Source organism: Triturus cristatus, chromosome 4_2 (assembly GCF_964204655.1).
Source record: "Triturus cristatus chromosome 4_2, aTriCri1.1, whole genome shotgun sequence".
Taxonomy (NCBI): Eukaryota; Metazoa; Chordata; class Amphibia; order Caudata; family Salamandridae; genus Triturus; species Triturus cristatus.
This window is the reverse complement of record NC_140586.1, coordinates 853,409,975-853,433,383: the sequence shown is the minus strand read 5'-3', so window position 1 is coordinate 853,433,383 and position 23,409 is coordinate 853,409,975. Positions and strand designations below refer to the sequence as shown.

Sequence of the window (23,409 nt, the reverse complement as noted above, 5' to 3'; positions counted from 1 at the left end):
CCGTTCTTCTTTCTTCCTCCTTGTTGCTGCGGGATGGCGCTGCATCCCTGTGGCACACCGTCTCTTCACCCTTGCAGTTTTGTCGCATTCCTGCGCCTCTGGCACATTCCTATGCTTCCGTCGCGTTCCTGCGCTTCTGGCACATTCCTGTGCGCCTCCGTCGCACTCCCGTGCGCTCACCATCGCGCCTCCGTCAGACCTTGCGGCACTTGCCTTGCTGCCTCTTCTCCCTTGCGCTGCGAGCCGTCGGTCTCCTGTGGCTGCTGGACTTCCTTGGCTTGCTGTATGCTTGTTGATGTTCCTCTTGCTGCAGTACTGCCGGTGGCCACTGGGTGGCAGTGTTGCTTTTCTTTGGCTTCAGCAGCAACCTTTCTGTACTGCCAGAACTCTATGCCTTGTTTTCCTTTCCACTGCTCCCGGCTTCACTCGTAGAGTAGGAGAGCTGGAGGGAAGCTGGAGCCAGGCAGACCAGTGGAGTCCAGATGGGGCTGGAGTTGGAGCAGAGCAGTGGAGTCCAGGACACGTGGCAGCAGGTAAGTCTTTTTTTTCCTTACTTTTATTTATTTAAAAGGCAGGGGGCACAGGCATTGCAGAGAGGATGAGGCACCTTTCTATGGGCACTTGTTTAGTGAGGTGCAGGGGGCACAGGCACTTCAGTGGGCGAGGCAGTTCTCTGTGTGTGAGATAGGCGGTGGGGGGTCACTTCCTCCGGGTGCACAGGTAATCCCTTCTACCCCTGGCAGTCCCCTCGATTCCAGAGCACTTGGTTGCTCTCGCCTGGGGCACCTTGCGCTTCACCGCGCTGCCCTGCATCTGCGCTTTCAGGCAAACGTGCCACCGCAGGCACCACCGGGGCTCGATGTCCTTGTCCCTTCGCTCGGGAGTGCTCCCCGGGTGCCGGCGCTGTTCTCCGCCTGCTCTTCCCGCCCACGGCAGCTCCTTCATTCGCTCGCTGGCCGGGGCGGGGGAGAGTGGTGTTGCTGCTATTCCGGGCGGTGCATTAGAATAGGGGAGGCAGGTACCTGCTCATCATGCGGGTGGGCTCCGCTTTCCATTTTCTCTTCGTCCCGCCCCCGCAGCCGGTCACCTAGCATCCCGGACCGCGCGGGGGGGGGGTGCTGCTTGTGCCGCTCCTGTTCACCGTCGCGGGTGGGCTCCGCTATTACCTTCCGGTCGTCCCGCCCCCGCAGCAGGTCTCATATCGTCACGGACCGCGCGGGGGGGCTGCTGGTGGCGCTTTGCTATCGCGGCGGGGTAGGCTCCCGTCCGCTTCACTTGGTCCGGCGCTCCATCCAGGGCTCACCTTATGCCCGGCTGGGCCTTTTCTTCCACGCGGGTGGGCTCCGCGTGGATCGCTGCCACTTGGTGGGTCGCGGCCGATGCGGGTGGGCTCCGCACGGTCGGCACTTCTCCTGGGCGCTACTCGGCACCGCGGCAGGTCGGGGTGGGCACCAGACTGCCACGCTTCCTCCCTGGGGCACAGCGTCGCCTACCAGTCTTCGTGGCGGTGCGGGGTGGGCACCCGGTCACCGCGCCCGGCTGGCTTCTCGGCGCGTCGCGCCTTCTTGTAGAGGGGGGGTGACCTTAGTGGGAGCACTCCTCTCCCCCTCACGAACGGAAGGGCTGCTGCGGCACGCTGGGGCTCACAACCCTCGTCGCCATTGTGGTGTTTGGGGCCCTAGGCCCTCATGCTAGTAATCACTGACACAGACACATAGTTGGATAGTGGGTTAACTGGCCACGAGCACGTGCGCTCGGCCCTTTTATTAGCCTAGTCACCTGACCCAGTGACGTAGGTGGTGGGTGGGTGTAAAGTGTAGAGCATACACTTATGAACACTAGAACGTGTCCATGCTAGGACACTACAATGGTACTGCACCCCTGCTGTCTATACAGTGTGGTGCCTGGCTGACTTGATTAGAGACGCCCAGTGATGACCCCTGGTACTGCATCCTGGTATATTGTAACGATGCTATCCAACCCTACTTTCGCTGGACCGAAGTGCAGCAGTGAGTGTTGAGTTATTCGTGCTGGGCTGTTAAAGGTCAGATTTCATCCCGTATTTTGATTTTACATCAAGGCCAGGAGGCCAATATTGTAATGTAGCGCTGAGCCAGCGGACACCAGGACCGCCTCGGCCAGGGAGGCGTGGACGGGGCGGGATCAGGGAGGGAACAAGGGGATGCCCACGAAAAGGAGAATAGAATAGAGTAGGCAAGGAACGAAGCAAGTTGCATGAATAAAGATATCATGAACCTCACCTCGTGTCTGAGTCCTGCATACGAAGACACTACAACTGGCGACGAGGGTGGCAATGAAGCGCGTGGTATGTGCCCTGGTGTCATCAGCTGCCTGGAGGAGCTGCGCGAGCGTGGAACGCTCAGGTTGGAGGATTCACGTGGCGCGAGTCGGGAGCCTACCCCGACCGCGTTTGAATATTCGGGCTGCGACGCGGGTGCCCACCCCGGTCGCTTATTCAGCACTGACCGCTGTAGCGGCACCAGCGAGCCCCGACGCCGATGTGGCGAAACCGGAACGTGTGAGGGTAGCCGAGGTGCCCCCCGGTTGAGAAACAGCGTGGAGGTCCGGCGCTCCCGGTAAAGCGACGACGATCTGGGAGCCCACCCCAGTCGCGCGCTGACTGTGCCGAAGTGGCAGAACGTGGGAGGGTCGTCTGAGGTGCCCCCCCCCCGGCGGAGCTACTGCGTGGAGGTCCTGTGCTCCTGTGTTAGCGTCGACGATCTGGGAGCCCACCCCAGTCGCGCGCTGCCTGCGTCTGAAGACTGCCGGTGAGTGCCTTCCTTATATTGGCACGTGTGGAGTTATTCTGGACTGGCTAGGATGCTGTAGCCGGCGTGTGGAGACCGAGCATCGAGGGGTGTGTGTGAACGAGGCGGCCATCTGTAAGTCAGGCGCCTGCACCAATCCCCTGCGAGAACACCCCAGCGGCCATTTTGGAGTCAGGCAAAAGCTGGGACTTGGCAATAAGCATTGCTTCATGCACCTGGAAGCACTGAAAATCATCAAACATTGGTAAAAACAAAAGAAAGAGCCTCAAAGCCATCAAGCATTGGCAAATGTAACAAAACAAATCTGAATGTCATCAAGTAATTACAACTACGACTAAAGGAAAAAAATAAAAAGGGGAGTCAAATTACTCAAGCCTTGGCAAGCTCAACGGACAGTGTGTTGTAATTTTGACGACAACGTACTAATCTCAACTAAAGGGTTGGGTTCTCACCATGTCTACGTCACCAGTTCGCCCATCTGGGTCAACGTCGGCCACCGCTGGGCAGATGGGAATGCTCGGAGTGTCAATTCTGCTCCCACCCGAACCGCTGGTCCTCGAAACAGGCGGAGGCATGGGTCTCCGGTGGAAAGAATGGCTCGAGGACTTCGAAGACTTTATGAAAGGGTCGCAAGTGACGGATCCTGGCCAACAGCTAATAGCATTACGCAACCTAATAGGCAAAGACGCTGGGCAAATAATAAAGGAACTACCCGCCGCCGACGCGGCGTCTTACACAGATGTGTGAGTAGCACTCAACAGGAAATTTCTACACAAAAGAAATATCGATTATGAGAGATACACATTTAATCTTGCTGCTTAAGAAAAAGATGAGCCCATGTGCACATTTATCACCCGCCTTCGACGTTTGGAACGTTATTGCGAATTTGACTCCTTCTCGACCGAGGAGTCCCTTCGCCTGAGGGTCATTGAAGGGTGTCAGTCCGAATCGCTGAGACGGAAACTGCTGAAGAAGAGTTACTCACTGGATGAAATCGAAGAGATGACGCGTGTGCATGATCAAGCGGAAGAACATGCCAAAAGAATGGAAGCTGGGAGAGGTGAGAGGTGAGAAGCGCGAGCAAGCCTTCAGACTTCAATCTCACAACGGACGGAGACGCTCTCCGGCGAAATCTAGGTCGTCGAGGGCCAAGAGGGAACAACAGCCAGTGCGTCGGCGACATCGTAGCTCCAGTTGAAACAACAGATGGAGAGAACGGCATCTCAAGTGCTATCGCTGTGGATATGACTTTCCTCACACGGATGGATGCCCCGCCATGGGTCAGGAGTGCCGGAAGTGCGGAGGGGAGAATCATTTCGAAAATGTCTGCGGAAATCTCAGGAGAAATACGCCGAGAGATCAGGAAAGGGCATCTCGATCAGCAGGCACGCGACATCAAGCCAAAGCAGTACGGGATCGCCGGGATTCTTTAACGGGCTCCTCTCACTCTAGCTGTCAATCTTGCAAAAGCTATAGACCTCGGCACACGTCATCTCAAGACTCCAGGTCACTATCGCCCATCTCACAAGATAGTGATGAGTATGTCTGCATGGTAGCTGATCCTGACCGACTCAAAAGATATCCCCGGCTCAGCATACAAGTCGGAATGCACCGGACGAAGTTTGTCATGGACAGCGGAGCTTCCCTAAACTACATGCCAGTGGCAGAATACCAGCGAATCAAGCCACTTCCACCATTGAGCCCTGCCCATGTGACAGTATACACATGGATGTCGAGAAAGCCACTCCCATGTCTGGGGAAGTTCTCAACGTAGCTCACATACAGAGATCGGACTGTTCCTGCGTACATCCACGTTATTGAAGGGCCGGAAGCCGACTGCCTCCTGAGTCTTCCAACTGCGGAACGGTTACGCCTGGTGGACATCCTGTACCGCGTGGATGATGAACTTGACGTGATACGGAAATTTCCAAAGTTGTTCACTGGCCTGGGAAAGATGGCTCGCTGCCAAATTCGACTACACATCAATGAACAGGTAGCTCCCATAGCGCAACATCATCGACGGATTCCTTTTCATCTTCAACATGCAGTTGAACAGGAGCTACAAGATCTGCTTGATGCGGACATCATTGAACGAACAGATGGACCTACACCATGGGTTTCCCCTGTGGTCGTAGTACCAAAGAGGGGTGAACCTGACAAAGTCAGGTTGTGCGTTGACATGAGGGCGCCCAACACAGCCATTGAGCGAGAGAGGCACCCAGGGCCGCACATCAGCGACATGATCGCGTCACTTAATGGAGCCAAGATATTCTCCAAACTAGGGGCCATATGTAGAAAGCAAAATTGCGATCGCAAACGCCGAAATTCGCCGAATTTCGGCGTTTGCGATCGCAATTTTGCTAAGTGGGATGTAGGAAGGAAAATCTGCATGCAAAATAAGGAATCGCAAAATTTGCGATTCCTTATTTTGCAAATGCATTTAAGGAATCCCAAATAGCGATTCCTTAAATGCAATGTAGAAAGCACCCAAGTTGTGCTATTTTGGCTTAAGGAATCGCAAATTACCACCAACCTCAGGTTGATGGTAATTTGCGATTTCTTTCAATAATGCAGTTTTTTGCATTATTCAAAGTGCCATGTGGCACACATACATGCCCCTAGGGCATCTATGTGCGCCACATGTGCACCCATGCTCATTACAGGGGTGCAAAAGGGTGTCATGTTTACACCCTTGCACCCTTGAAATTGCATTCTCAATTTGCGATTCTCTAATTGAGAATCGCAAATTGAGAATGTCTTCCTATTCATTCCTATGGGCCTTTTAGCCCATAGGAATGAATGGCAAGGTATTCCTTATTTGCGATTCTCAATTAGAGAATCGCAAATAAGGAATAGGTGGGATTCGCAAACAAAATTGCTAATCCTACCTACATAGCGTTTTGCTATTCTCTAATTGCGATTCCCTAAAAATTGCAATTAGAGAATCGCAAAACACAGCCTACCTACATATGGCCCTTGATCTTAATAAAGGGTACCATCAACTAGAACTACATGAGAAGTCGCGATACATAACAACTTTTTCCACTCACGTTGGCCTCTTTCGCTACAAATGACTTAGCTTTGGCGTATCCTTCGCGGCGGAAATCTTCCAAGAGGCCATCAGGAAGACGATTCATCATATTCCTAATGCCCTCAACTACAGTGATGACATCCTGGTATATGGGTCCAACACACAAGAATATGACACTGCTGTGGAGCGAGCCTGCCATGCATTAATGGAAGCCAATCTCACCTTAAACAAAACTAAGTGTGAGTTCCACAAGTCCACGTTGAAGTTCTTTGGCCACATCTTCTCCCAAGCGGGAATGAGACCGGACCCAGAGAAAGTGGGGGCGCTGAATGACACCCCCAGCCCCCGAGATGTAGGGGACGTTCGGTCCTTCTTAGGGATGGCCAGCTACTGGGCTCGCTATATCCAAAACTACGCAACAATCAGCTATCCCCTGAGACAGCTCACAAAACAAGGTCACCCATTCCAGTGGTCAGCAGGGTGTGAACAAGCCTTCAATGAAATCAAGGCAGCCGTGGACTCAGCCGCCAACATGGCGTACTTTGATCAAAAAAAGAAAACAGTGATTACGGTAGATGCCAGTCCGGTGGGGCTGGGAGCAATTCTCGCCCAATACGAATCGGAAGGTGACCAAAGGCACATAATCGCTTACGCGAGCAGGAGTCTGACAGAGGCAGAGAAAGCGTACTCACAACCCGAAAAGGAAAGCTTGGCTGTTGTCTGGGCCTGTGAGCACTTTCACATCTTTGTATATGGAAAACACTTTACGTTAATTACCGATCATCAGGCCCTCATCACCATCTTTGGCAATCCACGGGCCAAAATGCCACCAAGAATAGAACGCTGGGGCCTTCGCCTACAAGAGTACACATATACGATTGTGCACAAGCCGGGAAAAGCGGAAAATCCTGCTGACTACATGTCAAGGCACCCCAAAGTAACAACAAAGTGCAGATCATCTGTAGCAGAAGAATATATATGCTTTGTGGTGGACCAAGCCCGGCCGCCCGCGGTCCCGTTAGAAGCCATCATAGACGCCACTCTTGAAGATGCTACTCTGCTAGAAGTGAAGCGACGAATGCAGAACAATGAGTGGAGACATCTAGATGCTGACGACTCAAACAGCGCGGTCGACGAAAAAATGAGCTTGCAGCCTTCAAACACGTGAAGGAGGAACTGTCAGTAGCCACAAACGGACTACTGTTACGGGACAATAGAATAGTCATCCCCAGACAACTACGCCAGGGCGTCATCAATCTAGCTCATGAAGGCCACCGAGGCATCGTGGCCACCAAGAGAGCTCTGAGGGAAAGAGTGTGGTTCCCGGTTCTCGACCAAATGGTAGAGAACACACTGAAAGACTGTCCTCAATGCCAACTGGTCAGTAGACCCGATCCTCCCGCACCACTACAAATGTCCCGATTACCGGAGGGTGTGTGGCAGCAAGTTGCCGTAGACTTCTTTGGACCATTTAAGTCGGGACAATATATCCTGGCTATCATGGACGAATACTCTCGTTTCCCTATTGCACAAATCATCTCATCAACCAGAGCGTCAAGCACAATACCTGTGCTGGATGAAGTGTTTGCTGCATGGGGTATCCCCAAAACAGTGAAAACGGACAATGGGCCCCCGTTCAACAGTCAGGACTTTGCAGACTTCGCCAAAGACCTCAATTTCAAACATCGCAAAATCACACCTCTGTGGCCGCAAGCCAACGGAATGATCGAGAGATTCATGTCCACCCTAAAGAAAGCCATTCAACAAGCAGAAGCGTGCGCCATAAGACATTCAGAAAGTGTTAAATGAAGTCCTGCAGGCTTACAGGAACACGCCTCACTCCACGACGGGCAAATGTCCCGCCACGCTAATGTTGGGCCGGTCTGTGCGCACTCGGATACAGATGGTTGATTGGACTGATAAAGCAGTGTGTCAAGATTCTGATACTGATGACATTTCTCACACGGACCAACTCAGGAAAGAGAAAATGAAGACGTATGCGGATCATCGCAGGCGAGCTGCCCCGTCTGGGATTCAGGAAGGTGACTGGGTCTTGGTGAAACAGGAACAGCAAAAGAAGACTGACTGTCGCTTTAGCGAGACTCCACTGGTGGTTGTCAAACAAAAGGGGACTATGATCACTGCCGAGTCAGATGATAAGAGAATGACCAGGAATGTGGCGCACTTTCAGAAGTGTAGCCCCAAAGTCAAAGAGTTTCTCGATGGTCCCATCAGAGGGGAAACTAGTCCAAGTGAAACTGAGATCAGTGCACTGCCACCGAGAGTGGCCCCTAATGGAGGAGACCCTGATCGTCCTGAAGTCAATGTTCGCCCCCGCCGGCACATCAAGAAGCCGAGTCGCCTGATCGAAGAACTGTAACTATGGTGACAATATTTGGGTATACATACAAAGGGAAATGATGAGTGTTTCAATTTTGTTAAGAAAGGGGGAGATGTAATGTAGCGCTGAGCCAGCGGACACCAGGACCGCCTCGGCCAGGGAGGCGTGGACGGGGCGGGATCAGGGATGGGACAAGGGAATGCCCGCAAAAAGGAGAATAGAATAGAGTAGGCAAGGAATGAAGCAAGTTGCATGAATAAAGATATCATGAACCTCACCTCGTGTCTGAGTCCTGCATACGAAGACACTACAAATATTATGCATCATCCCTTTTATTGCTCCCCAGACAGCAGCAACAAACAAGCAACAATCAGAACACTTTCAGCTTCTAGAACACTGAACATGCATGTAGAACTGGCAGCCATCTTCCTCTTTTGTTGCTGTTCAGTAATCAGATAAGTCACACTTTTGTCCCCTTGTATAAGATTAATTAGTCTAGAAATATTTATAATTTATTTAAAAGGGTATATTTATTCAAGATCTAGCGGCTCTCGATATCCATCTTTTAAACTCCGGAGCCACCCACAGCAAGGGCCACCTTTTAGACCCCGTATTCACCAACTCGTCCTCAATGCTTGCCAAGGAGGCCTTTCCCCTCCCCTGGACAGACCACTTCCTGGTCTCTTTTCAATTACCTGGAACCTCCACGACAAACCGTACCCCCCCTACCTTCAGTAAGGATAGCACCTGGCCCAGACTCTCCACGGACGAATGGGCCCAGACCCTGGAAAAAAACATCCCTGCCCAGGCCGAAGACCCAAATACGGCTGATAAAAGATTCAGAGACTGGATTACCGCCTCCCTAGACCTTATACTCCCACTCAGAAATAGAGAGAATAAAAACGGCAAACATGGCTCAGCACCATGGTACTCCGCAGAGTTAAGAACACTGCGCAAAAATTGCAAAAAGGCCGAACGACTCTGGAGAAAGACTTGGCAACATGCCAACAAAGAAGCCTACCAATCTGCGGTCAAAATTTATAAAGAGGCTATCAAATCAGCCAAAGCTTCCTACTACTACACACGTATACAAGAAGCATCCAATTCAGCCCGAGAATCTTTTCTGATCGTCAAAGAGCTGACCAAGGTCCCCACCACCTCCTCCTCCATCACCCCCAAAGTTGACAGAAGTAACGAGCTAGCCAACTTTTTCAACGAGAAAATCACCCGGATCCTTGCCTCCCTCCCTCCCCCCAGTACCCCCTACATTATGGAAAGTAGCACTTCCCCCGAATCGACTGAAAGCATCTGTCGTTCTGCGCTTCAGACTTTCCGACCTGTCACCCACGTAGAGGTTGAGCGAACCTTAGTTAAAATGAAAAGTGGTTCCCCCTTAGACCCAGCCCCTATCAGGTTCCTCAAGACCGTAGCCTCAGTAATCGTCCCTACCATTACGGACCTTATCAACTGTTCGTTCTCCCATGGAACCGTCCCCGACAGCTGGAAGAGTGCTGTGGTTAAAGCACTCTTAAAAAAACCCCAGCTAGATCCATCGGACCTGTCCAACTATAGGCCAATATCCCTGCTCCCGGGCATTAGTAAAGTCACCGAGAAATTGGTAAACATTCAACTATCCCAGTTCCTCGAAACAAATAAACTGCTCCGACAATCCCAAACCGGTTTTCGCCCAGGCCATGGAACTGACACCGCACTCCTTGCAGTGATTGAAGAGGCAAGGGGCTTACTAGATTCAGGAGGATCAGTGGCAGTGATCCTCCTGGATCTAAGTGCAGCCTTCGACACGGTCAACCACCGTGTCCTTCTGAGTAGACTGACAAATGCAGGACTTACCGGGACAGCTATCAAATGGATCGAATCCTATCTTACAGGACGCACCTTTCAAGTATGGGATGACAGCCACCACTCATCCACCCTCCCACTCACTAGCGGCGTTCCCCAGGGCTCCTCCCTAAGCCCGACGCTTTTTAACGTCTATATGGCCCCCCTCGAGGACGTGGTAACACCTTTTAACATCAAAATGGTGAGTTACGCTGACGACACCCAACTAGTCGTCTCCCTGTCCCAGCTGATTGACCATCCTGAAAATCTTACCAACTGCCTCATAAACATCCACAACTGGATGAACGAATCATCTTTGAAACTGAATGGGACCAAGACTGAGGTAATGTTACTCGGCAAGCAATGGACTACAGCAATCTGGTCTATTTGGGAGCCCCCGAGGCTACCATCACGAAACTCCAGCGGACACAAAACGCGGCAGCACGCATGATTACCAACACCCCCTCCAGATTATCCGCCATGCCAGCCCTCAAAGCCCTGCATTGGCTGCCTGTGCGCCAAAGGGTGCACTTTAAAGCAATGTGTATCACACACAAGCTCTACAACGGATCTGGCCCTGCGATCCTCAGTGAAATGATCACTCCTTATACAGCAACCAGATCGCTACGATCTCAAAATGAGAATCTAGTCCGCATCCCCAGATTCAAAAAAGTCCGCACAGGAGGTCGTCAATTCTCAGTTCAGGCGGCTAAGGGCTGGAACGCACTCCCTCGCGCCCTCAGACTGGAATCCAACTTCCTTGCGTTCCGAAAAAAATTAAAGACCCATCTGTTCCCCAAATAATACCCTTCGGCTTCCTCCCCTCTAAACAGGATTCAAGCTACATAGCGCGGGGATGCCCTTGGGTCACCAGGCGCTTTAGAAATCGCTTAAATAAATAAAATAAATAAAAATTAAGCTAATATTGAATTAATTAGAATACATAACTGTATCATTTAGATTTGTTGCACGAGGATTGTGTGAAGATTTGACGGCTTTAGCGTCGTTTGCTGTTGCGAGCACATTTAGAGGGTATGAGTTTTGAAATAAAGGAAAGTATGGTTTGGCATAAGTATAAGGAAGTTTGGCGGGTATGGAAAATAGCGTTTTTGGGCTTGTTTGAGTTACCTTGGCAACGCGGCTGGACGTTTGTGGCCAAGCGCGAGGCAACGAGTGTTCGATCCTCGAGCGCAGATGGAGTTTGTGTCTCGAGGCGTTCGAATCTCTAGCGCGAGGAAGGCGCGCGCAGCATAGAGAAGGAAAACTTGACCTTGACCTGGTCTCAGGCCAGGACGCTCCCCCCACCGCCCTGGCGTTCCCTGCTGGTGCTGTGTCCTCTGGCTGCTGCCCCTCGCTGCTGCTGGGAGTTCGAGGCCCTCCTCCACCCGCAGGCTCCCGCCTGCGCCTCATCCCTGGTGGCCCAGTGGTGGGCGGTAAGTATTCGGTCTGATCTGCTGCCTGTTTCCCGTATTTGTATTGTATTTGTTGTCTGTTTTCTCTGTGTGCTGGATTAGTGACTTTCCTGTTTTTGTGTTATATCTGTTGTGAGAAGTTGGCCTGGTATATGATGTTCACTAGTTAAAGTGACCACCTTGTACCATGCCAAGCAATCCTTTATGGTGTGGTTGTAAGTCAACCTTTTCGGACCAGCTGCCCTAGTGGTAGCCTAGGCTAAGCAGTCTTTCAGGCTAAACTCGTTTTGGCATGTAAAGCAAGCTGTTTTACCATAAGTAACCCCCCTTTATACCAATGAAAGGACACCACACAGATATATATTCAAAATATATATGTATTTATTACTCAAAGTATCCCCTAGACTCTTTATGAGCACAGGAGCACAAATCGTTAAACAAGGAAGTATCACAATATACAGAAGTTGCACTTTATATGGATAGGCCCTGGTGGCCGATCAAACCATATACTAAAATAGTGGTATAAGTACCACGAATAGAAAAGGGAAAAGGCCTAGGGCTTCTAGAATCGCTGGGCCTACAAGGAGCTAACTTCAGTTAGGGACCAGGAGGTCCACGGGTCGCGTGTGCAGTGCGGAAAGTCACACACGGGCTCGCATAGGTTTTCAATGGGTGCGTAAAAGTTACAAAGTTACTGCTAGAAGGGTCTTCCGGATGGACTATGAACTCAAGACTTGAAACACAGACACTAGAGATGTTACTCTACACTTGGGCACTGGAGTGCCAGCTTTACCTCACCCACAGGAAGCGGGTGCATAGGTCTCAAAGTGCGTCGGGTTTCGTCTATCTGTTCAATGGAGCCTGATGACACAGTTGCTGCAGGCGGTCGGTCCAGAAGAGATGCGGTGGATCCAAGGGTGGATCGGAGTTGTAGAAGACCTGAAAGCAGAGGGGACAGTGTTCACAGTCACTAGCCAGTGACCAGCGTGGCACCAGGTGGGTACCAGGCGATGTCGGGTGCAAACAGGTGGAAAGGTGTAGCTTGTCTCTGCAGCCACGTGGTCCCTGAAGGTCGACGACGTCCAGGAGTCGGTTCATGAGCTGTCCCACGCAGGCTCTCGCTGTCGGCGGTGTCGGCGACTCGATGGAAGCAAACAAGCCTTGGCAAAAGCAAAGGTCGCAGGAATCGACGAAAGCTGTTGGCTCTGACCAGCAAGGTCAGAGGGGCTGCTCCTTTGGAGGGGAGCAAGGGCCAGTCTGGAGCAACCAGACCAGCATTGTAATTTTCAAAGTAGGGCACCAAGATGGCCCCTAGCCAACGGGCCAGTAACCGGTTAGGCGCGTCGAGAGGCAAAGTGCAGAGGGGCCCCACGCAGATCGTAGAGATGCTGGAGGGCTCACCTTTGGTGCAGATGCTGCTCGGATGTTGGCCTTCTCAGGACCCAAAGCACAACTTGGAGGGAGCCTCTGTTGTCGCGCTTGCAGCTTGTCGTGGTCTTTTCAAGGTGGCTGGCTCCACGTGTCTCGGTGCCTCCACGGGTTCCTTCTTTTCAGGGACTGTGGATCGGGCTGTGAGAGGTCTGGAGGTCTAGTTCGTGTCAGTCTCTGGGCTCGGGCTCCGGCGGGAGGTGGCGGCAAAGCAGACATCGAGTAGATGGTTGGTGCTTGCGTTAGCAAGATGGTCACTCCCTGACCATAGGGGAGATTTCCTTCTGTCCTCTGTGCAGCAGAGCGTCGAAATTCCCGTCTTCTTCTTGTGGTTAAGTTGATTCCAGGATGTCTGAAGTCTTAGGACACAGCTCCTACCTTTAAACGGATTCTAGGGGCCAGACTACCTGCTAGGTCCCTCCCTAAGGGTGGGACCAGGAAGGGGGGTGGTTACACCCCCAATCCTTTGTCCAGCTCGCCCCAGGCCCGGGACTGGTGTGCCCCAGGACCGGTTTGAACTGGCATATGCACCAAGGCTCCTTGTGAGCCTCAGGCATGTCTGATTCTATTCAGCCCTACCTGACCAATACACAAAATCCTGTCTGGGGTGGTGCTCGCACCTCCCCTGGCAGGAAACCCTTTGTCCACGTCTCCCAAGCTGGAAGGACTCCCAGCAGCAGGAGGGCAGACTTGTGTCTGTGGTGGCAGCGTCCATTTTGTGGAGCTGAGGCTATGTCTGATTTTACCCGGGTTTCAGGTACTGTACATGTCGTGTCCCTCTAGAAGGGTGGAATGCTAACCCCGTCGCCAGAATCGGCGAGGGGTTAGTATTCGAATTCGTATGACACCTTACTCGACATGTTTTGATAAAGCCAAACCAAAGATAGCATTTAACCACAAGGTTCATAATGCACTTAAGAGTATATGGTATGACGATATCTGGAAACGGTAGAAGGAAGTTGTTCCGACCACTGCAGACGGGCTCAGCTTATGCCAGAGCATCATCTCACATGGAACCAAGCACTCTGCCTTCAGGATTGTCAAGGCCTGCCATAGGAGTGGCTGATAGGTTACCATGTGTTCCATTTAAGGTTAGGTATAGGCATACTACACCTAAGTAAGAGGTGGTTACACCAACTTACCCCAGCTGAGTGATCAGCCAGTTGTGTCAAATTTGTTAGGCCAGTCCAGGGGTGGCACAATACATGCTTCAGCCCCTGGTAGGCCTTAGATACACCAATGCCCTGGGTACCTAGTGTACACTGGTACAGGGGCTCACAGGGTGATCTAGTTCCAATGGGTTATGCACCTATAGTGCATAGTGTCAATTTAGTAGAGAGAACAGCAGGCTGGGGGTCTGATTGGCAGGCCCACAGCCTCAATATGTCAAAAACCAGTGAAGCAAAAAGCAAAAATGTGGGGTGACCATAGGATAGCAGACCCTACTCTCCTACATCTGTTGCCTGTTTTCTCTGTGCGCAGCTTTAGTGACTGTTTCCCGTATTTTTATTGTATTTGTTGCCTGTATTTGTTGCCTGTTTCCTTTCTGCTGTGCTCCCCGCATTCCTTTCCCGCCGCTGCGTCCCCTGCGGCCCCGCCCCCTCCTCTCCCATTCGCTTCCCGCAACCCGCCTCCCAGCTGCTCCTCCCTCCCTCCACCCCTTCTTAATGCAGGGCGCTGCGCGGCGAGGGTGCAAACCTTGACCTGCTCTCAGGTCAGGACGCTCCCCCCACCGCCCCAGCGTTCCCTGCTGGTGCTGTGTCCTCTGGCTGCTGCCCCTTGCTGCTGTTGGGAGTTCGAGGCTCTCCTCCACCTGCAGGCTCCCGCCTGCGCCTCTTCCCTGGTGGCCCAGTGGTGGACGGTAAGTATTCGGTCTGATCTGCTGCCTGTTTCCCGTATTTGTATTGTATTTGTTGCCTGTTTTCTCTGTGCGCTGCTTTAGTGACTGTTTCTCGTATTTGTATTGTATTTGTTGCCTGTTTACTCTGTGCGCTGCCTTAGTGACTGTTTCCCGTATTTGTATTATATCTGTTGCCTGTTATCTCTGTGCGCTGCTTTAGTGACTGTTTCCCATATTTTTATTGTAGTTGTTGCCTGTTTCCTTTCTGCTGTGCTCCCCGCATTCCTTTCCCGCCGCTGCGTCCCCTGCGTCCCCCTCCCAGCCCCCTCCTCTCCAATTCGCTTCCCACCACCCTGCGCCCAGCTGCTCCTCCCTCCCTCCACCCCTTCTTAATGCAGGACGCTGCGTGGCCGCGCAGCGGGAACGCCGCTGGCGCGCCAGAGGCAAGCCCATCTGCGTCCGTCCGCACCAGGACTGCGCCCCGTGCCAGAAACCCTGGACCCCGCGCACCCCACTGCACCATACCCAGCCTCAGCTACGACGCCGACTCTCTCCACGCTCTCAACACCGGCCAAGAACAACGCTGCAACCAGGCCGCCCCGAAACGCACCCACGGACCCTTTACCTGCCGCAGCTGCAGCTTCACCTGCTACAGAACCACCAAACCATCAAGGACCAGACCCAACCACCTCCGCTGCATACTCCTCAACACCCGCTCTGCACGCAGACACGCCATCGAGCTCTGGGACCTGCTCGACGCCACTGCCCCGGACGTAGCCTTCCTGACCAAGACGTGGTGGAACGACTCCTCTGCACCAGACATCGCCATTGCCACCCCAGACGGCTACAAGATCACCCGCAGGGACCGCGCCAACGGCATCGGAGGAGGAATTGCCATCGTTCACAAGTCCACCCTCAAGGTCACCACCCACGCAGACGACACCCTCAACACCGCCGAACACCTGCACTTCCGGATCCGCACCGACCTCAACACCACCCTCAGAGGAACGCTCATCTACAGACCCCACGGACCCCGGGCCCAGTTTAGCGACTCCATCGCTGACCTTGTCAGCACCCACGCACTCGCCTCCACGGACTACATCCTCCTCGGGGACCTGAACTTCCACCTTGAGAACAACAACGACGTCAACTCCACCACGCTGATCGGCAACCTCGCCAACCTCGGCCTCAGACAACTCGTCACTGCACCCACCCACGCCGCCAGCCACACGCTGGACGCTGTCTTCTCCACAAGCACCCACGTCACCTTCAACCACACCACCGAATCCCACTGGACCGACCACCGCTGAATTCACTTCACCTTCAAAAAACCAACCACGCACCACCGCACTCAACAGCTGCCTCGCCGCGGCTGGAGCAAAGTCATCGAAGACCAGCTGCTCACCACCCTCTCCCAGAACCCACCCACTGACCCCACCAACCCAGACGCCGCAGCCTGCAACCTCAGACAGTGGATCGACGACTGTGCCAACACCCTCGCCCCACTGAAGAAACCCTCCAACAGCCACGCCAGCAAGAGAGCCACCTGGTTCACAGACGAGCTCCTGGCCTCCAAGCGCGCATGCCGGAAACTGGAGAAGAAATGGCTCCACGAACGTACACCGGACAACCACGCAGCCAACAAGGACGCCACCCGCAGACACCACCACCTCATCAGATCAGCCAAGAGGTCCTCCTTCAAAGACCGCCTGGATAACAATGCACACGACAGCAAAGAGCTCTTCCGCATCGTTAAAGAACTATCCAACCCCAGCGCCAACACCAACGGCATCCAGCCCTCACAGGAACTGTGCGACTCACTGGCCATCTTCTTCCCCCGCAAGATCGCTGACATCCACGACAGTTTCAACACCACGACCGACCCGACCACGCCAGACTCCACCCCTCCTCCCAACACCAACAACGCCAACCGCCTTACCTCCTGGTCCAACGTCAGCGACGACGAGACACGCAAGGTCATGAACTCCATCCACTCAGGATCTCCGACAGACCCATGCCCACACCACATATTCAACAAGGCAGACGCAGCCATCGCCCCCAACTACGGAAGGTCATCAACATCTCCTTCGAAACAGCGACATTCCCGGAAAGCTGGAAGCACGCCAAAATCAATGCCCTCCTCAAGAAGCCCAAGGCGGACCCCAAGGACCTCAAGAACTTCCGGCCCATCTCCCTGCTCCCGTTCCCGGCGAAGGTCATCGAGAAAATCGTCAACATGTAACTGACCCGCCACCTCGAAGACAACAACATACTGGACCCGTCCCAATCCGGATTCAGACAACACCACAGCACCGAGACTGCCCTCATCGCCGCCACAGAAGACATCAGGCGCCAATTAGACAACGGCGAAACATCAGCCCTCATCCTCCTGGACCTCTTGGCCGCCTTCGACGCGGTCTGCCATCGCACTCTAAAAACACGCCTCCAAGAAGCTGGTATCCAAGAGAAGGCCCTCGACTGGGCCACATCCTTCCTCTCCGACAGATCCCAGAGCGTCCGCCTCCCACCCTTCCGATCCAAAGCCTCCGACATCATCTGCGGCGTCCCCCAGGGCTCCTCCCTCAGCCCAACGCTGTTCAACATCTACATGGCCCCCCTCGCACAAGTGGCCCGCCACCACAACCTCAACATCATCTCCTACGCCGACGACACTCAGCTCATCCTCTCCCTCACCAAGGACCCTCGCACCGCCAAAACCAACATCCACGACGGAATGAAGGCCATCGCCGACTGGATGAGGAGCAGCTGGCTGAAACTGAACTCGAACAAGACGGAGGTCCTCATCCTCGGACCCAACCCCTCGGCCTGGGACGACTCCTGGTGGCCGACCACTCTCGGGACAGCACCGACACCCACCGACCATGCACGCAATCTAGGATTCATCCTCGACTCCTTCCTCTCCATGTCCAAACAGGTCAACGCCGTCTCCTCCTCCTGCTACAACACCCTCCACACGCTTCGCAGGATCTACAAGTGGATCCCGACCGAAACAAGAAGAACGGTGACACAGGCCCTCATCAGCAGCAGGCTGGACTACGGCAACGCACTCTGCGCCGGAATACCAGCCAAACTCCTACGACGACTACAGCACATCCAAAATGCCTCCGCCCGACTAATCGTCAACATCCCCCGCCGCAGCCACATCACCCCCCAGCTGACAACCCTACTCTGGCTCCCCGTCGACAAGAGGATCACCTTCAAACTCCTCACCCACGCACACAAAGCACTCCACAACACCGGACCACCCTACCTAAACAGGTGACTCAGCTTCCACACCGCCACCCGCCAGCTCCCCTCCGCCAGCGTCGCACTCGCCGCCGTCCCCCGCATCCAACGAACAACCTCCGGCAGCAGATCCTTCTCCTACCTCGCCGCCAAGATCTGGAACACCCTACCTACCCACCTATGGCAGACCGAAGACCTACTCGCCTTCAGAAGACTCCTCAAGACCTGGCTCTTCGAGCAGTAGCGAAACTCCCCCCCCTCCCCCTCTCAGCGCCTTGAGACCCTCACGGGTGAGTAGCGTGCTTTACAAATACCATGATTGATTGATTGATTGGCGTGCGTAGGGCGGCCATTTTTGATGATTGGGAATAGCTTTATTATGTTAAGGGGGCATTGAAGAGGACATATTTTGGGAAAAGAAATACGAAGTCTGTCTGAACGCGAGTCAGTTTCTGACAGACTTCGGTCGAAAGTTCAGCAGGAGCTCGTGTATTTGAATTGAAGTGAGCAGCTAAGGGAAAGAATTTGAAAATTAAGGTTAGGGTTAGAAAAAACTAAAGGAGTATATAAAGGATTTATGAACTAGTTTGTTGGAAGGTTTTTAGAGGAAATCTATAAGTTGGTTTTGTTGGAAAGTCATAAAAAAAAATGGAAGGTGTTGAAGGAAACTTTGAGGAGAGAATGAAGAGCTACATGGAAAAAATGTTTGGGGAGATGTCGGCTTCAATTGATAAAAAAAGAGAGAATACCATGGAGAAAGGTATGTTAAGAAGACAAAGATCAGGGGAAGATGAGAATTTCTGGACCACTGAGGAGATTGATGTGGTTGCAGGAGGTTCTAATCAAGGGAGGAAGAAAGCACAAAAAAGGAAAATGATTGAGTCATTAAAAAAAGGGAAAGAACGTAAGGTTCTGAAAGGAATCGCTACAAAGGCGAAGGAGAGCGCAAAAAGGGCGCAGAAAAATAAACATACTGCTGTTGCTTGTGATTCAACATCGTCAAGTGGTGATGTTGAGCTTACTTGTAGTTCAGGTATCGAAGATTCAGATGTGGAGGTGATACAGCGCAGAATTTCAAATCCTCCCTTCGTCACAGACCAAATATCACACTAACACATTCACTCAATGCATTCATTGGTGGGGCCCATAACACCAACACAAACACTTCATTCATCCTTGATCTGCTCTTACGGGAGGGATGAGTGTTCCAAACACTGACATGAAAAGAATACCTTATCACCTAAAGGAAATTTATTTACATAACCATACACTAAATATCCTTAGTCCAGCACATCTTAAACCTGAACCTCGAGATATTCCTTCCACTTGGTCGATGGATCAAATTAGTTGAGTTGGAGAAGTGATTTTAATCCTCTTTAATTTACATTCAAATCTTAATCTATTCCCTTTCAATAAATAACCCAACACATTTGCTTGTTAATCCATTATATTGTTTATCTAATTAATGCAAGAATTTAGTTCCATCTAGTAAATGTATTAATTATCACACAAATCACAGAATATTATATTTACCTATTCCGGCTATCGTTCGTCCTCTAAGTCAGCAGCTTTAGTCGTCAGCACGCTACAGTCCCAAAGTTCAAGTCATGGACCAGAAACTTGCAAATATCGATCAATGCCCATAGAATGTTCGGAAATCTGTAGTTCATCAGGAAATTGGGCAGCAATTCAGTCCGTCAAAGATTCAGGGAAAACAGCTGTCCTGCAGTGTCACCGTCCTCTCCGTCAGCATAACGTCAGGAAAAAAAGAAAAGGTTCTGCGCAACTCACTACTCTACCATCATTTATAATAACATTAACGTCAAAATGTAACATTTGCTTAGTTTGGGATCTTCTGATTGGTTGGTTAAGATCGTCCGTTTCAGTTTCCCAAAGTCTATGATGTCACACCGTCAGGCATGATCCATCTGATTATTAAAATTGTCCATTGTCAAAGCTCTTGGCAGAAGTCCAGTCGTGACCTTGTTCGGGTACATAGAGTGTAGGTCATCTTGAGGCCACTGGTACAGGAGCTTGGGACATGGGCACTCGGTCTGAAACCTCGTGGAATGGTAGCTGTTTCGTCGCGTGTGTCGGTCGGCCATTTTGTCTTAGGCCCAATCGGTCAACTTAAGCGAAACAAACACAAAAAGCATTTAAAACATGGAAATAACGAATAAAATGTTTAACCCTCACTAATTCCCCTATGTGTATGTAATTATCTAGCATAATAGCGACATTTAAAGCGTTTATATTCACCCAATGATGTCATCTGGTGCAACTTACAATTACATAGTTGATTAGCAACCCGCACACCTTTTTGTTCAATGTTCTATTCAATTAATCCTTTTGGGGTGCAAACCTGGAGAGTGCCCTGTCCCATGGCACATAGGAATATAGCATACGTGGCCGCAATAGGGGTGGAGTTAGTTGATATTTAAATGGGGTTGGTGAAACTGACTTTTCAAACAGGCAGTATCCATGTCAGCCACTCTATACGATAAATTAAGATTTTTTAAGGTAGGCAACGCCGGGTGCGGCATTGTGGAGGTGTTGTATGCTTTACATTTTGACCCTTAATCGTGTTGCAACATGATTTCATTATTATTTCTCTGCATTGTTATTTTATTTGTATTATGGGGGGTAGTATTCAGTATACAATCAAATGGGACGATTGTGTTTCGATATTATATTCATCACAGTGTTTTTGCTATTGAATTGGTTAACGGTTTAGACTTTGTTAGACTTTATTAATTTAAAAATCATTTGAAATTGTGCTTTTTCGAGGTCATTTTGACTTGTGGTCTCTTCCATGTTTTACAGTTACAACTGACGAAGGGCGAGAAGCCCGAAATGCATTGGGTCAAATTACTTCATGATTAATGGATTCTTTCGACATGCTGTAACTAAGGCTATTCAGCATATTACATGCATTTGAAAACCGAAATGACCAACTTCACATGCAAAAGATTTCAATAAAATGTGGATAAATCGAATGAACTTTAGTTGAACGATGATTTTTTCATCTACTACGTGGTGTCGCAACCTGGGACTGATACGCAATTGTGCATCAGCATCATGCAAGTTACAATTACGTCACAAAATCAACATATATCATGCAATATTATATTTCTCTAGTATTAGTATGCGTACGTATATTAGTTTACAAATTAATGTGTAATTCATACATTAGTATGGTTGATTAAGTATCACTCAGAACGCATTAATATTATTACAATTAATAGATTATTCTAATTAGTATGAACATGCAGAAATGGGGGGGGGGGTATACAACATTTTGTACTACCCGCTCCATCAATCCCCCCTTTGGTGATTATATCACCACACCATCAAAATTTTGTATTACTTTTATGGAGTTTCAAAGTGATTTCTTGCTTTTATTCATAACTCAGTTTCCCCTGTCTCTTCTCTTTTCGCTGACTTATACATACTCTCCTTAACTTCCTCTAATTCTATTTCTTCAAATTCTCTCTCTTGTTTCTTATCTTTTCTCCTTAAATTTTCTGACTTTTATTCTTTTTTTGACGGATACACCCTAATCTTATTATTAATACTATGAAAATCACACAGGTTAATGAAAATAAAATTTTACTTAAAAATATACTACCTACATTTATTAAGAAAGCTGATATTTTCTTTCCAATTTTTTCCCAAACACCTTCAACCTCCAGTGGTGCAATTTCGTCATGCAATTCAGTTAAACTTTTAATGTAAATTTTCAAATCTTTACTTTCTTCTGGAATGTAAGTACAACAATGTTGAACTTTCAGCATTCCACAGACTCCACCCTCTTTTGCCAATAATATATCAAGGGCAAGTCGATTTTGCATGACCATGGCATGCATGGCAACCATTTCAGTGTTCACCAATAAAAATCCTCCAGCGGTGCTTGTTGACAAGCGATCCACTACTGTTGAAAGCCTTCTAATTTTGTTTGCATTCAGAGATATTCCTACTGCTGGTATCAATGCTCCAAAGATGTCACCCACAATTTCTGACCAAGATTCTCTCTTACTACGTGCTAAATAACTACCTAAACTATGTACACCATCTTCTCCTCTATCCATATAAAAAATCTTTGGAAAAACCAGACCTACATAACATGTGCCATACTAATGGTCTGGCAAACGATAATATGCCCTGTTCCCGCAAATGAAATATAACCCAGGAAAAACTGGATCTTTTCCACCTTTAAATCCCCATCCACCCATGATTCGGTATGTATCATGGCACTCACTATTACCTACAAAATAATTATCATATGCAGTTTGATTCCTTCTAATACACAATTTACCTTTCTGAGGCCAATCTAAAGCCATAGTTGGACTAGCTTCACCTTTCAAATGTTTTTCCATTTCTTCATCCCAGACTGTCTTCTCCACCTTTCCTTCAGATGCCTTTCTTTGCATTTTCAGTCTCCTTTCTTCAACCATATCTAAAAATGTATTTTCCTCTTTCTTTAAACTGCAAGTCAAATTGTTTTTAAATATATATTCTAATGTTAGTTCTTAATCTCTCAGAAAAATTCACCTAATACCTTTGCAGGTTTTACCTTGTTTAGCTTGTTAATTGATGGTACTTGTGAAAATATGTTATCTACATCTGAAAAATAATACTCTAATTCCCCTGTTTGATAAAATAAACTAGCTATTACACTACATGTTATTCCATAAGTTACTGGAAGGTGTTGATAAGTCACTCCCTCAGATACAGAAGCAGGTAACTGCATACAAACGTAGCAGTCCCTTACGTCCATTGTCTTTACATATTCATACAACAATATCGAAAACACATTATTAGAAAAATTGGTTATAGACCTGTCTTTATGTAAATAGTTTTTATCTATTCTAGTCAGAACTACCTTTTGAATCTTTTCTATATGAGTTTTGTTTTCACTATGTCCTTCTATTGTATCTATAGTAACCTTAAATGAGATCAGGAGAGCAAGTATGCTCCACAGACGCATTAGCAATCCTGTACAACAATAACACATTTTACACCATCTTCTCAAAAATATACATATACCCTTTCTACTATCTGTGTTTGCCATTTTTGTTAAAATGAACAGTGTCTTTTGACTTAGCCTCTTCTACCTCACAACTAGTTTGTCTAACCCAAGGCTCTAAGCACCTACTTGGTTCTATCAGTTTTTGTCTTTTTCTGTATTTTATTATCTTTCCATTAGCAACTTTCTGGTCTCATTCAGTTTGGCATCTCATCATCTTTCACTTTTCCCTCATGATCTGAATACAGAATGTCCTGAACATCCGCTTCTTCTCCAATATCGGACAAGATAACTGTCAGGATTACCGGTTCTTCATCCTCCTCAACCACTTCTGGTACAAGCACCTCTGGATTTCCTTGGCTATGCGCCTCTTCTTTTACTTCAGGCAGGGCCACATACGTCCATTCTGGTGACTTATACTTCTGGTTTGGTTTTCTTGTTCTTTTGCTTTCTTTAA

The 23,409-nt window shown here is 49.8% G+C and overlaps 1 long non-coding RNA gene across 1 annotated transcript; it reads left to right on the top strand.

The window, feature by feature from the left end:
• Positions 1–430: 430 nt before the first annotated feature.
• Positions 431–20,917, top strand: LOC146835253 (uncharacterized). The gene is made up of 2 exons (XR_014960400.1): positions 431–533; positions 20,750–20,917. It is a non-coding gene; the product is annotated as an uncharacterized LOC146835253 (long non-coding RNA).
• Positions 20,918–23,409: the final 2,492 nt, after the last annotated feature.